This window comes from Palaemon carinicauda, chromosome 15, assembly GCF_036898095.1.
Source record: "Palaemon carinicauda isolate YSFRI2023 chromosome 15, ASM3689809v2, whole genome shotgun sequence".
Lineage (NCBI taxonomy): Eukaryota > Metazoa > Arthropoda > Malacostraca > Decapoda > Palaemonidae > Palaemon > Palaemon carinicauda.
This window is the reverse complement of record NC_090739.1, coordinates 116,852,915-116,865,872: the sequence shown is the minus strand read 5'-3', so window position 1 is coordinate 116,865,872 and position 12,958 is coordinate 116,852,915. Positions and strand designations below refer to the sequence as shown.

General features: G+C 49.7%; 1 long non-coding RNA gene across 1 annotated transcript in view; it reads left to right on the top strand.

The window, feature by feature from the left end:
• The first annotated feature begins 247 nt into the window (after positions 1 to 247).
• Positions 248 to 12,958, top strand: part of LOC137654358 (uncharacterized) — a 42,202-nt gene continuing 29,491 nt past the window's right edge. The window contains exons 1-2 of the long non-coding RNA XR_011046609.1: positions 248 to 351; positions 12,728 to 12,863. This is a non-coding gene — a long non-coding RNA (uncharacterized lncRNA). The remainder of the gene's footprint in view (positions 352 to 12,727; positions 12,864 to 12,958) is intronic.

The following is a 12,958-nucleotide window of genomic DNA, read 5'->3' as shown; positions in this document are numbered from 1 at the left end:
ACAAAATTTTATGGATCCCAAGATAGGTGCACATAATTAAGATATTGAAAGGCTATTGTGGGATATCAAGAGTTATGTTCTCCATGGCAAAATCCTAAAAGAATATTTTATTCAATATTTATCGAGTTATGTCTTTATCCGCCAGGTAAAAATTATAATACATATTTTAATGTTCAGTTTCGTTTTTTCAATAATTAGCAAGCTAAAGTGTGCTTATCTTTCCAGCACAAGAGATCCAAGTGCCTACATAATTTCCTGCTTCAAGCCGCCACACTGTACCCTCACCCATCTACGTCTACGACAGGGTCAGTGACACAAAAGACCCTCAGCCTTCGACATCCCAAACTTAAGGTAAGGATTTGTTTGTGAATTGTGATTTCGTTTTAGTTTGTGACCTGGGAAGGGGGTCCAGGGGCTTGCCCCCATCTAGGGGTTGTGACCTGGAAAGGTTTGTAACCTGGGAAGGGGGTCCTACTAGGGGTTGTGACCTGGGAAGGGGGTCCGGAGCCTTGCCCCCGACTAGGGGTTGTGGCCTGGGAACTACTAGGTTAGGTTAGGTGGGTTTGTTAGGTTCTGTACCGTTTTACAAATCTCAAATGTGTTAAATAATCATATTTGGCCTATGTTCAGCCATTTACATGATCCATATTTTCTTCCAACGGGTTATCTTGTTTTTATTTTGCATTTCTGACCATTATTGCTGTACATCACTCATTTATGACATTTCCCCACCCTAAAAACCCCGGTTTCCCACTGGGGTCCCCCATAATTGTCATTATATAAGGGGGTCCAAAAACTCATGAACAGATGGTTTGTCCCAATAATCAAGGTTAGAAATGCATAGAACACAAGATAACGAGTAGGAAAAATATATGGTTCATGTATTTGGCTAGAAATTAAAGTATCATATATTTACCGAAAAGCCTCAGATTAACTTGAATAGGAAGCTTCACCTCAATTAACTTTGGGTAGGAACACCTCCAACTTACCTAATGTATTGCTTAATTCAGTTTTATAAGCTAATAAAATGTAAGTAAACTAATATTATGTAGTGGATATTAGTAACAAATAAGTTTAAGAAGACTCATCAATCATAATTATGCTGCATTTACAGGACAAAATGAGTTGTTAAGAATTCGATTTAGTATAACTGTTGATGTCTGGTACTGGCTTTGGTGGTATCTAGTGAAATAGATAGAAAATGTTTTGATATTGCCAAGTTGAATAGTTTACTTGAATATATGTGGTATGTAGTTGGAAAGGTAATGGTAAGGTACTATAATATCATAGTGAATAAGAATTCACCATAAGATATGGGTGTTCACATGTTTTATTTTTTTTTATTTTTTTATCAATAAAAATATGAAAAGCAATACAATTTCCAAAGTTTAATATTTGTTTGTTCCTACGCAAATAAACATTTCTTTCTTTAATATCGATGTATTTTTTCAGCGTAGCTTGAATTTAGCAATAAACTTTTGCACTAATTGTCAATTTTCCACCGCTAGTTAGCATGGGTGTAAACTATCACCCCACTCACACAATGGCCCAATGAAATACATCGCTTTTGTTTTCAGCTCAGTAGAGTGAATACGTACTGTCTCACTCCTTCGTTAAAAGTTAAAGGTATCTCGTTTCCGTTCAAGTTTCATCATATTAGATGCTCCCCAGAACATCAGCTGGGCAAGCCCAACACTCCTGTGTAGTGCCCAACCACAGCAGTGGCATCCCCAGTAAACAGCTTAAACTAACGGTCCCAGGCTGGGATCGATCTGCTGCCATGCAAATGCTAGGCAAACATGTTACCACTGCACTAGGCAGTGATAAACTTATTGAAATTTTCTTTGTTCCTACATAAATACAAACCATTGATCTTTACACATTGGAGTAGAAATAACAACGAAGGCTGGAAAACGTCCATTAAACTTTTAACGAGGTGTAAACAACCAACAGGGTAGGTACCCTGTCAGCTATGGGGTGGCTACCGCTGGCCCTCCAGCTTACTCAAACCACAATTGAATTTCACTCGTCACAGCGAGAACTGGTTCCTCTTGTCAGTGAATAATTTGCAGTTGTTCCCTAACCGAAATTTAAACCACGCTATTTACAGAGGGTTTACCTTTTAGCTCAGCTGAAATGGCGAGCCATTAGAATTTAACGAGGGTGTATTACCCCCGCGCTAGTTAGTGGGGGGGGGGGGGGGGGTAGGGGAGTGGTAGCTAGCTACCCCTCCCCCCCTCACACACAGATGAATGCTCACTTTCACTTTTGGCTCGGACTGTGACAGACGTCTCTGTCTTGGTCCTCTCTTGGCAGCCATTGTTTGTTTTGTCTTTACTTAATCGCTTACTTTTCATTTACTCAATATATATGTAAACATGTTTTCATGTTTGTATATATATTTGAGTATAGAAATCAGTAAGTTTCCTTTTCAGAGTTGTGTGTGTAGTGTACGATATCTACGTGGAGTCCTCGGCAGTTAGGCCACCACGGCGTAATTTTATGGGTGGCGATCGAGTTTGACTTATGTCTTTCTCTCTCTCTCTCTCATGAGGTCGTTCACCCTTTTACTACGTGTTACTACGCCCTTGTAGCTTCCTTTCCGTGTGGGGGGGGGGGGGGGTTTTGCTACGCCGTATGTTTGTCTCAATTAGTTTATGAATCTAATTGTAGTTGTTTTTTTTTTTTTTTTCATCTTGTAGAACGATTCCTTTCGGGGTTTTCGTTCTTTCTTTAGTGTTCATTCATTTTTAAATTACATAATTACATAGTTACATAATTATAATTGTTATAATTCTGTTTTGGTTACAGCTCTCCTTCCGTGAGTGTAAGTGGTTGTGAGGGCACGTGCCTGTTGTGTAATTCTTGTTTCCTTTCCCTCGGGATTCCTCTTCGGAGCCTTCCCTGGAGAATGAATGTGTACTAATGTTATTTGTTTTATTTTTTTACAGTTACCGATCTAGTTCGTTTCTGTAATATGGCAACGGTGTGAACTGTCTTGTTGAGTCTTGGGGATTCGGCTGTTGCTGCCTCCCCCCTTGTATTTTCGTCAGGGGCGTGTCTCCTTCTACTGGAAGTACTCCCGTGACGACGGACAGCTCTCCAGTTCATTTTAGAACTCTCAGGAGGCTTGCCTCCTTGGGCGGGTAACTTTCCTTCCGAGGGAAGTTTTTCCTGTCCAGGCTTGAGTTTTCCCCTTTTGGGGGTTCTTCTCTTGCCTTTTTTTCATGCGACTATGCTCTTGGTGCTGAGCGATCACACCTGCAGTTTCGCTCAAGGGGCTGGGCAACTGCAGGAGCTCCTCTTCGGAGGATTGCTCCTTTTAGGTCACTGGCTGGCCAGTCTCTTCTACGAAGTGTTTCTCTTTCGTTCGCGAGAGAGTACACTCATAGAGACTCCTCTTCGGAGGATTCTTCTGTTGCTGTTGCTGTTGGCCTCCCTCGCCGTAAGGCCCGCCGTCCGCCTCGTCGTAAGGGCCTCTCATCTCCCTATAAGGGTGCTTGAGACGCCTTTTTGAATCTCCGTTTGCAGCCTACAACTCCTTTTTCTTGATCTTCCGCCTTGGTGCAGATGGACAGCAGTCTGATCTCGTCTTCCGACGGGCAACGGTCTTCCCGACGGACAACGGTCTTCCCGACGGACAACGGTCTTCCCGACGGACAGCAGTCTTCCGACGGACATCAGTCTCCCAGCGGACAACGATCCCTTCGGGGTAAAGGGTTGCCTCCCACGGGGGTTCTTCCCTTGCGTGTCCGGGTTCCCCTGCGCGCCCTTCTGCTGTGTTCTCTCCTGCTCCTGCTCAGTGTTAGCGCACAGGCGCCCTCCTGCTCATCAGCGCTCTCCTGTTCGTCAGCGCTTTCATGATGATCATCCCTGCTGTTCCTGTTGGTTCCTGTTACGCGTCCTGTGCTCCCACGTTCGCCCTCGCGATCTAGAACTTCGGTTCAGGTCGGGGTCAAGGACTCTTCTTCTATGCGCAGGCTTCCACGCGTAGCCTTCTGCTCGTCAGCGATCATCAGCTCGCCAGCGATCAACTGTCTCGGCGATCTCCGGATCGCCCGCTTGTGTTACAGCCGGCACGCCAACGTTCTCCAACACTTCTGAAGGAACATGGTTCGCCAGCTACTAGCTCACCTGCGCATGCTGCTCACCATCGCGCGATCACCTACCTGCGGATGCTGCTCGCCATCGCGCGACCCTCAACTGCGGATGCTGATCCTCAACTGCGGATGCTGATCCTCAACTGCGGATGCTGATCGCCATCGCGCGACCGCACACCTGCGGATGCTGATCGCCATCGCGCAACCACCCACCTGCGGATGCTGATCGCCATCACGCGACTCTGCGCATGCTGATCACCATCGTGCGATCGCCTACCCTGCGGATGCTGCTCGCCATCGCGCGACCCTCAACTGCGGATGCTGCTCGCCATCGCGCGACCCTCAACTGCGGATGCTGCTCGCCATCGCGCGACCCTCAACTGCGGATGCTGCTCGCCATCGCGTGATCGCCCACCTGCGGATGCTGATCGCCATCGCGTGACTGCCCACCTGCGCAAGCTGATCGCCATCGCGTGACTGCCCACCTGCGCAAGCTGATCGCCATCGCGCGACCCTGCACATGCTGATCACTATCGTGCCGTCGCACACCTGCGCATGCTGCTCGCGATCGCTCACCTTCGCATGCTGCTCGCCAACGCACGATCGCTCACCTGCGCATGCTGCTCGACCATCGCGTCGGCATGACACAAAGCGCCATCGCCAACCTGCGCGTTAGCGCTCACTAGCTCACCACCGATCGCCTGTTGATCCATATCGCCAGCGGTCTTCCTCGCCCACGTGGCAGCAAGTTTCCTCGCCATCGCGCTAACGCTTGCGTTCGCCGCCTCGGACTCGCGCTCATTCACCTGCCCACCCTCACGACCGCTCGCCTGCGCGACCGCTCGCCCGCGCGACCGCTCGCCCGCGCGACCGCTCGCCCGCGCGACCGCTCGCCCGCGCGACCGCTCGCCCGCGCGACCGCTCGCCCGCGCGACCGCTCGCCCGCGCGACCGTTCGCCCGCGCGACCGTTCGCCTGCGCGCTCACTCGCCTGCGCGACTGCTTGCCTGTGCGCCCGCGCGATCATTCGCCTGCGCGCCCACACGCCCACGTGCCTGCACGTCTACGCTCATGCGCGTCCGCGCCCATGCTCTCCAATGTTCGCCTGCGCGCGAACCAATGGTTTTCCATCGCGCGGACGGATGGTGTTCCGTCGCTCGAACCTACAGTGTTTCTTCGCACAAACGTCTGCTTATTTCTTGCAGTATCCATTGCTCGTCTATGGGTTATCGCTCGCCGACCACCAGCTCTCGCCCTTCCTTCCACGCTCGCCCTCCTTCTGCGCTCCTTCGCTCACCTTCGTTTGCGTTCCTGCGTTACCGCGCATGGGCGCTTCCACGTTCACCCACGCGCAAATCTTTGAATTATCGTCGCGCGAGCTCCAGGGCGATTGCAACCACGATTCCCAATGGGATTTTCGCAGCATGGCCAGCCTGGCGAGTTCTTCTGGAGCGTATTTCCAGAACACGGCCTCACCCCATAAACGCAGAGCATGGCACTAGCAAGAATAGGAGAAACTTGAGGGAGATCTGAGCAACACTCCTCTCTCCTGAACCTGGGTTAGCCCCTCCCCGTCATTCCCTGGAAGGATTTTTGGCGGGGGGCTTACCCCTTCCTCTGGGAGCTTACCAGGTCCTTTCCCTCCTCGGTTACGGCCCGAGGTTTGGTTCAAGGAAGCTATAGGAAGATCATGGGTACTTTCCTCCTCTCGAGCTCAGGCACCTTGGCCTTTCATCGTTAAGTATCTAACTTGCGGACAAGCTCGATGTTGTACCATCTGGACGCGCTGACTGAGGGCTTCCTTCGGGTGTCTCATCTGTGGAGGTCGACGACCTGAGACACCCTTCCATCCTTGAGAAGAGTTTGTTTGTGCCCAAGGACAGAGACTTAGACAGTGGCTGTGCGGAGGAAATCGACTTCCGTTTTCACTCCTCCAAGGCGCTTTCTTCCAGACACTGCAGGACTCCAGCGCCCTTTTCTTTCAACCACGTCGGCCTAAGTTATCGGCTACGACAACTGGGACAAGGTGTCCAATTGCAGTTTCCTCCTGTCAGGAATAGATGGCACAGGAGACTCCCCCGGGGGGGCATAGTCCTAAAAGGAGTTCACGAACTCTAGGATTGCAGGTTTTTCGCTGAGAGGATGCTTAAGGTTACTCATCTGAATGACAGCTTCCCGATGCCCATTCCCGCACAATCTCTGTGATCAGGCAAGGTTATCGCGCCTGCCGTCTCTGTCAGCAAATTCAGTGTCTCTGAACCTCTATGCCATAGCGTCAGCAAGAGTTGCCCTGTTGGGCAGAATGATCCATACCTTAGGCGAAGGTCTTCCTTAGGATCATCGACGGCTTCACCCACGGCCTCCTCAGTCGATCCTTTCTTGTAAGGAAGGATCTGAGAGGGGATGTCCGTAGTCGACCTCTCAGCCCTGATCAAGTTTGTCGAACAAACTTCGGCCAGCGTAGACCAGCAGAATCGATCAGACTGGTAACGAGGCGACAGGACTCCTTAAACCGTGGATCGGAAGGACGGGTACTTTCAGTTTCCATTCCATCCATCTTCCAGGGTGCTCGTCGAATTCAGCCTAGACTGCATGTATTCCTGCTTATGATGCAGTGTGGCTATCCCGCCATGGCATAGCAGGCTTGTTTCCCCAGAGAACTCTCCCTGCCTTCCTCTTGACCGCTCAGGTGCAGGCTTCCGCCGCCTCTGCTGTTTGGAGGGCTGGTCAACTCCGGTAGGCTCGGGTTCGACCTTCTTCAGCGCCGGGACAAGCTTCCGGATGCTTACCCTGAGTGTGGGCTCATGGTATTTTGCTTGGAGCCTTCTCTTCCTCTGCCTCAACATCTGGAGTATCTGGCCATGATATTGAGTCAACGGCCTTACCACGTTGGAAACCCCACTTCTCGTCCGTCCAGCGAGGTTAAGCAACGTCGGTTCTGGTCGGTACTTGAATGGGTGACCACCTGGGGACGCCAGATTCTGTTACCACATCCTCCGAGCCTTCCTTTCAGTTGACTGTGGCAAGACTGAGGAGAGTCGCAGTACCTGTTCTCAGTCAGGCAGAGCTTTCAGCCCTACCTTGGAACGTTTCCTAGTTCTCCTTTCCTCATTGACCTGTCTATAGTCCGAACGGTCGCCTCAGGATAAGTTCCATGTGGGGCGGTCCAAGTTCCGGTGGCTTCAGGCAATGTTTAACCGGACTTCCTGGCCCCTATGGGAGATGCGGAACTATTAGACCTGCAATGGGTGTTGACCTATGGAGCCTCTTGATGGTAGTGGATATTCTCGTCCTTTCCCTACATTCTTGATCTTGATGCTGTTCTAGGACTCGTCAAAGGAAAGGGGGGTGGGGGCATGTTCCGGTCCAGGCCTATGGTCAAGACCTGAAGGATACCTCTCCATCATTCAGGCAGGCTTAGGGGCCTTAGTCTGGCCCCTCTACAGATCCTACAGCTCCTGCTGAGTCGCCCCGTGCGCGTCGACTTCATGATTCTGGCGTATTCTAACCAGCAGGGGACGCATTTTCACACCTTCACATCTTGCAGTAGAGATACCGGGATGATTGAGATTCTCTCAATACCACCATCGGCTCTCTCATTCCAGGCAGGGGAATGTTCTCTCCGACTATCCGAGCAGAGCCTTGTAGAGAGAGTGTACCTGGGGGTCTTTGACCTTGGGTAACCAGCAAATACTGGCCTGGGGGACCTGATCGCGACAGCTTGGAACCTCAAGCTTCCGCTGTTCTTCCCCCCAGTCTCAGACCCCGAGACTCTGGCAAGATGCATTCCGGTGATGGTGGGACAACTTCGACGCCTGCGTCTTCCCTCCTTTTTGTCTGTGGACAATGGGTCTCAACAAGACCAGGTTGTCTGTCAACCTTTCAATTGGAGAGCTCCACTGGGACTATGCGCAGAACGGTTTCTGGACCCTCTGCTTCCCCTGATGGAACTCCCGGGAGAGCTTCTCCCACGGCGCAGACTACTCAAGCAACCACACTGCGACATCTCTCCCGAACCGGGGCGTCGCTTCGGCTTCATGCCTGGAGACACTACGCCTCCTCCTCAAGAAGAGACAACCCGCTACAGTCGCGGTACGGAGGTCGCGTCATCTGCGATAGTCATCCACAGGGGTCTCCAGGCAAAGTGAAGAGTCTAAGGTGGTTGGTGCCATGGGAGATATACCTCTTCCCTTGAGGCCTCTTCTCACGCAACAACGGTCTTATTGCCTTTCGGCGGGAGGAAACTCCTTTCCGCTCTCGGCAATGAAACCTGTCGCTCAGCCTTTCCCTGACCTTCAGGCTTAAAGGAATAACTTTTTCCTGCCTGCTGGATCTATCCTCGCTCATGCGAAGCTACGATCGTCCCTGCCCTAGTCGGAGGAAGACCTCCAACTTGGAGCATGGCTCAGACTTTTAGTCCTTTAAGAGATCTTCTCAAGACCCTTTACGACAGGCCTCGGATTGCATTCCGCCTTGGGTCTCCTGCTCACTCTGGCCACGGCCAGTGTGTAAGCAATCTTCTTGGCCTCTTACGATTCCCCCCTTTTCTAAGGAAGAGGGGAAGGCAACATTCAGGTTCGCTCCTGAGTTGTTGGCTAGACTCGGAATCTGGGGGTCCCGGCCCTTCGGTCCAATTCATTCAAGATTTCGTGTCTCCATTCTGTATCTGATTTCCCAAGACCTTCTCTTTCTTGCCAGTAAAGGAATCGAGAGGTTAGCGCTGGGAACAGCTGCAGTTTGTCCTCAGTTGCAGCCGATTTGGGAGCACAAGGAGGACGGGGGAGAGTCACCAGTATACCTCTTCAGCCCGGACTCAAGGACATTCATCTCGACCTGTCTCCAGACCCTCCCCCGTCACGTCGCCCTACAACACGATGTTGGATACATCGCAACGTCCCTCGCCTTCGAGTAATACTACTCTGTGACGCAGGTGCTACAAGCTAGAGTCTGGAAGCGTCTAATGACCTTCGCAGCCCGCTTCCTGCAGGGCATGACCCACAGGTGTCTCGATATGTTTTCTATCGCTCTGGGGTGGCTACACAACAGCTGGTCTAACCTCAGGCTCCTTTTTGGACAGGTAGCAGAAGGTTGAGGGCATTGTTATCAGGTTTTAGTCTGCATGAACGAAAGAAGTATGTCTGGCTCTTATTTCTTTCTTCATTATCCCCTCTACGGGGAAGCAGCATCCTGGTCTCTGCATAGCTGACCTCGAACCTCTGCAGGTAAACCATACTTCCTTGTGTTCCGAGTATTGAGTCAATACTGTCGCGTCCCCCATACTCTGACGAGGTGGTATTGGGAACGTCCTAACCCAGAGTTCCTTCTGGAACTCCAGGTCAACTGCCTAGGACGGGTCACACTTCTTCCTTCACACACAAGCTTACGTAGGCCACATGGTTCCTTGTGGAGCAAGGAACTTGTGAGGTGCAGGGACTCCTTTTCTCGAGTGCGATTCACTCGGATTCTGAGTCCCCGGGTAAAGCCAAAGCCAGTATGGCTGGGGACTTTCCACCCTACCTAAGGGGTAAGTCACCCTCTGTAAATAGCGGGGTTTGTATTTCGGTTACGGAACAAATGACAAATTCGAAGATAATTTGTATTTTTCCTAACCATACAAACCTTAGCTATTTACACATATTTGCCCGCCAGCCCTGTCCCCCAAGACAAGTCCTACCTCTAAGTGAAAGTGAGCATTCATCTGTGTGTGAGGGGGGGGAGGGGTAGCTAGCTACCACTCCCCTACCCCCCCCCCCCCCGCTAACTAGCGCGGGGGTAATACACCCTCGTTAAATTCTAATGGCTTGCCATTTCAGCTGCGCTAAAAGGTAAACCCTCTGTAAATAGCTAAGGTTTGTATGGTTAGGAAAAATACAAATTATCTTCGAATTTGTAATTTTTTGCTTTTTTGCATTAACTCTACAATTTCTTTTTCTTCCAAGTATGTGTATGGTGATTGTTTGTGTTTATGCAGACATGTCCTGGAATCCTCCCTAAGACCTATGGGAATGAGCAATGTGTAAGTAGATCCACACAGGTTATGCCAGTTGTGACAGGGACACATGCTCTGATAACTCACCTTGTGAGAAGTGTAGGAAGTGACTGTTCTCCCAGTGGGTGTTGTTTGACAGGAGGAAGAAGAAGACAAAAAGAGATTCTTCAGCTTTGGGTTCTTCCTCAAAGTATAAGATAATAGAAGTAGTCGTATGGTTTGTGGTCAAGCTCAGGGGCTGGGAGGTTCCATTATTTCCTCTTTGCAAAATGGGGTTGCCCCCTCCTTGGAGTGGTTCCCTTAATTCTTCTCTTCTTCTTGATTTACAGAGGATGGTGCCCTTCAAGTGTCTTGGCCTTCATTGGGCATTCTAGGCTCACCATTGGAGAAGTTTAATCGTTTCTTGTAGGAGAAACAGACTGCTTTTGCTCCCACTGGCTCCTCCGTATGCCATCACCCAACAGAGTCTGGGCACAATCTCACCTCTTCAACAGGAGATTTGAGATGCTGTCTAGTATACAATATCCTATGAAACCATCTGCTTCCCCGCCCACAAGATGCTAACTAACCTCTCCTTCACCTGCTCGCCTATCAACTCCTAGATCTTTGCTCACTACACCTTCATGTCTTAGGACTTTGCTTCCCCACGTGCTTTGCACAAGTTAAACTCTCTCTCTTGTAGTTTCCTGCGGGCTTCAAAGTGGACAGAGTTGCACTATTCTGACGCTTCCTCACCTCGCCGTAGATCCTCGTCTTCATCCCGTAGATGACATCACTGTTCAAAGTTCCCCTTATGGTCTTCTTCTTGTTAGAGGATTGGTAGTCCTCCTCAGCCTTTTCAACCCAGGCAAGGACAAAGTCACCCTAGAGGATGGGGTAAGGGAAGAAGAAATCACCATTAGGATTTGCAATTCCCTCCCATCTTGACTAGTGGGGGGAAATTTTGAAGGGGAATTGAATGATTTATGGTGCAAAGGACTGGATTATCCACTTCCTACAGTCTAGATACCACCTCCCATTCATCAACTTTCCCCCTCCTCTAATTCCTCCTCTAATAATATCATCGCCATACAGAGAGGGCCCATACAAACGTTATAACCCACAACAGGACATCCAGAAGATGATCAAGAATGCTCTCCAGAAAGTCGATGATGGGAGCCTCGTCTTCTTCAGTTGGCTCTTTCTTATTGAGAAGGCGTCTGAATGTTTGAGATGACCTTTCGGCTCTAAACAGCAACCTCAGTCATTCAAGCTGTCAGACTAGGAGATTTCATGGTCACTCTGGATCTGAAAGACACTTACATTCAGATCCCAGTCCATCTAGTGTCCAGGAAGTTCCTGTGTGTGTTAGTAGACTGACTAGGAATTGTAGGCTGGTTCTCTGCAGAGTTCCATCCAAGTGCTTTCACCCCTCCCCAGGGTGGCTTTGTGTACTGAGTTCACTTAGCAGGAAGATCCTTGAAATCCTCCACTCTACAAGGAAGATCCTTTTTCTCGCCAGCTTGACAGGCTAGCCTTTCTTTGGTGGTCACCTTCCCAAGGTCCTTGTAAGCTGATTCACGAACCCTCACCTTCTCACTCTTGCTTTTCAGAGTTAGGCTCTCGAAGCAGCCTAGTGATCATGGAAGCAGACTCCCTGAAGTTACAGCCCCACGTCGCAGTACTCCCCAGGTACAATGAGCCTCTACAAGACTTGCGAGAGCGAAACCCTTTGAGATACCGCCTCTGAAGTCTGACCATCTGGGGAAAGCGCCAGGTTGGTCTGACGTTTGCAAGCAATATCAGCACACATTTGCAGCCATTCCACCTGTGCCTTGCTCCCCCCCCCCCCACCAGGATGTTCCTGGCAATTTTTGGTCATGTGCAAGACGACTCGTGCACCTTCTAATGGGGTTCTTTTGGATGTTCGCATGCCACTTCGCAATACCCTGGTTCACAACCAGCTTTACCCCAGTCTGGTATTTGAAGTGCGCACTCTGCTATGAGTGAGCCAAGCTCACTTGTTCTTTTTCTTTCCCCACGAAGGTCTAGCTGCTGCTTCTTGAGCGTGCTTCACTGCAGTGGTGCTTGTGATTTCATCTTTACACTCCCCAAGAGTGTCATATCGCAATAAGCTCACACTTGGACATCCCTCACTAAGAGCTCCTTCAGCTGCCCCATCGTTCACGAGGGATATGCCATGGTTCTTGCAGTTCATTCAGACTGTAAAGTAGGCTGTCATCAGTCCTGCTCTAGCTCAATCACCATGGGTTTACAGACCCATAACCCTACCCCTAACAGTGTAAGATTCTCTTGAAGGTTCAAGCCCACCTGCGGAGCCCTGGCATAGGAGCACTGTCCCCAGATGTGCCCCTTCTCATCCTTCAGTCTCTTGCTCACCTTCACCTACCGGTCACTAAGTAGCAACGCTACATTGACTCGAAGGTTGCCCACAACCAGCCTAATCCCATAGAAGAAACTGGGTATTATCCCAGTGAAAGTGACAATATTCCAGCTTCGTTCTTTTTATTTTCCTATGTAAAAGACTTGGCTTGTATAATTAAGAGAAAATACAAATCGCTTCTATATTTGTCATTTTTATACCAAATATTTTTTCTATGTTTAAAGGTTATATTGATAGAAATATCTTGATTCAACAGAACAAGAGGCACGAATAGCTTCACAACTTTCAGCTGAAAGCAGCTACATATACCTTCACCTATCAGTAGAAAGAGGACTCCAATTAATACTCCCCATAGCTACAGAGAGCTTCAGTCCTCTACCTCCTAGACTTGGGTAAGGAACAATTTAATTTTGTTATATGGGCCAATGTTTTGATTATAGGTTTGTATGTGAATAAGTTATAGGATCGGAAGGGTTATTCCAGGTAG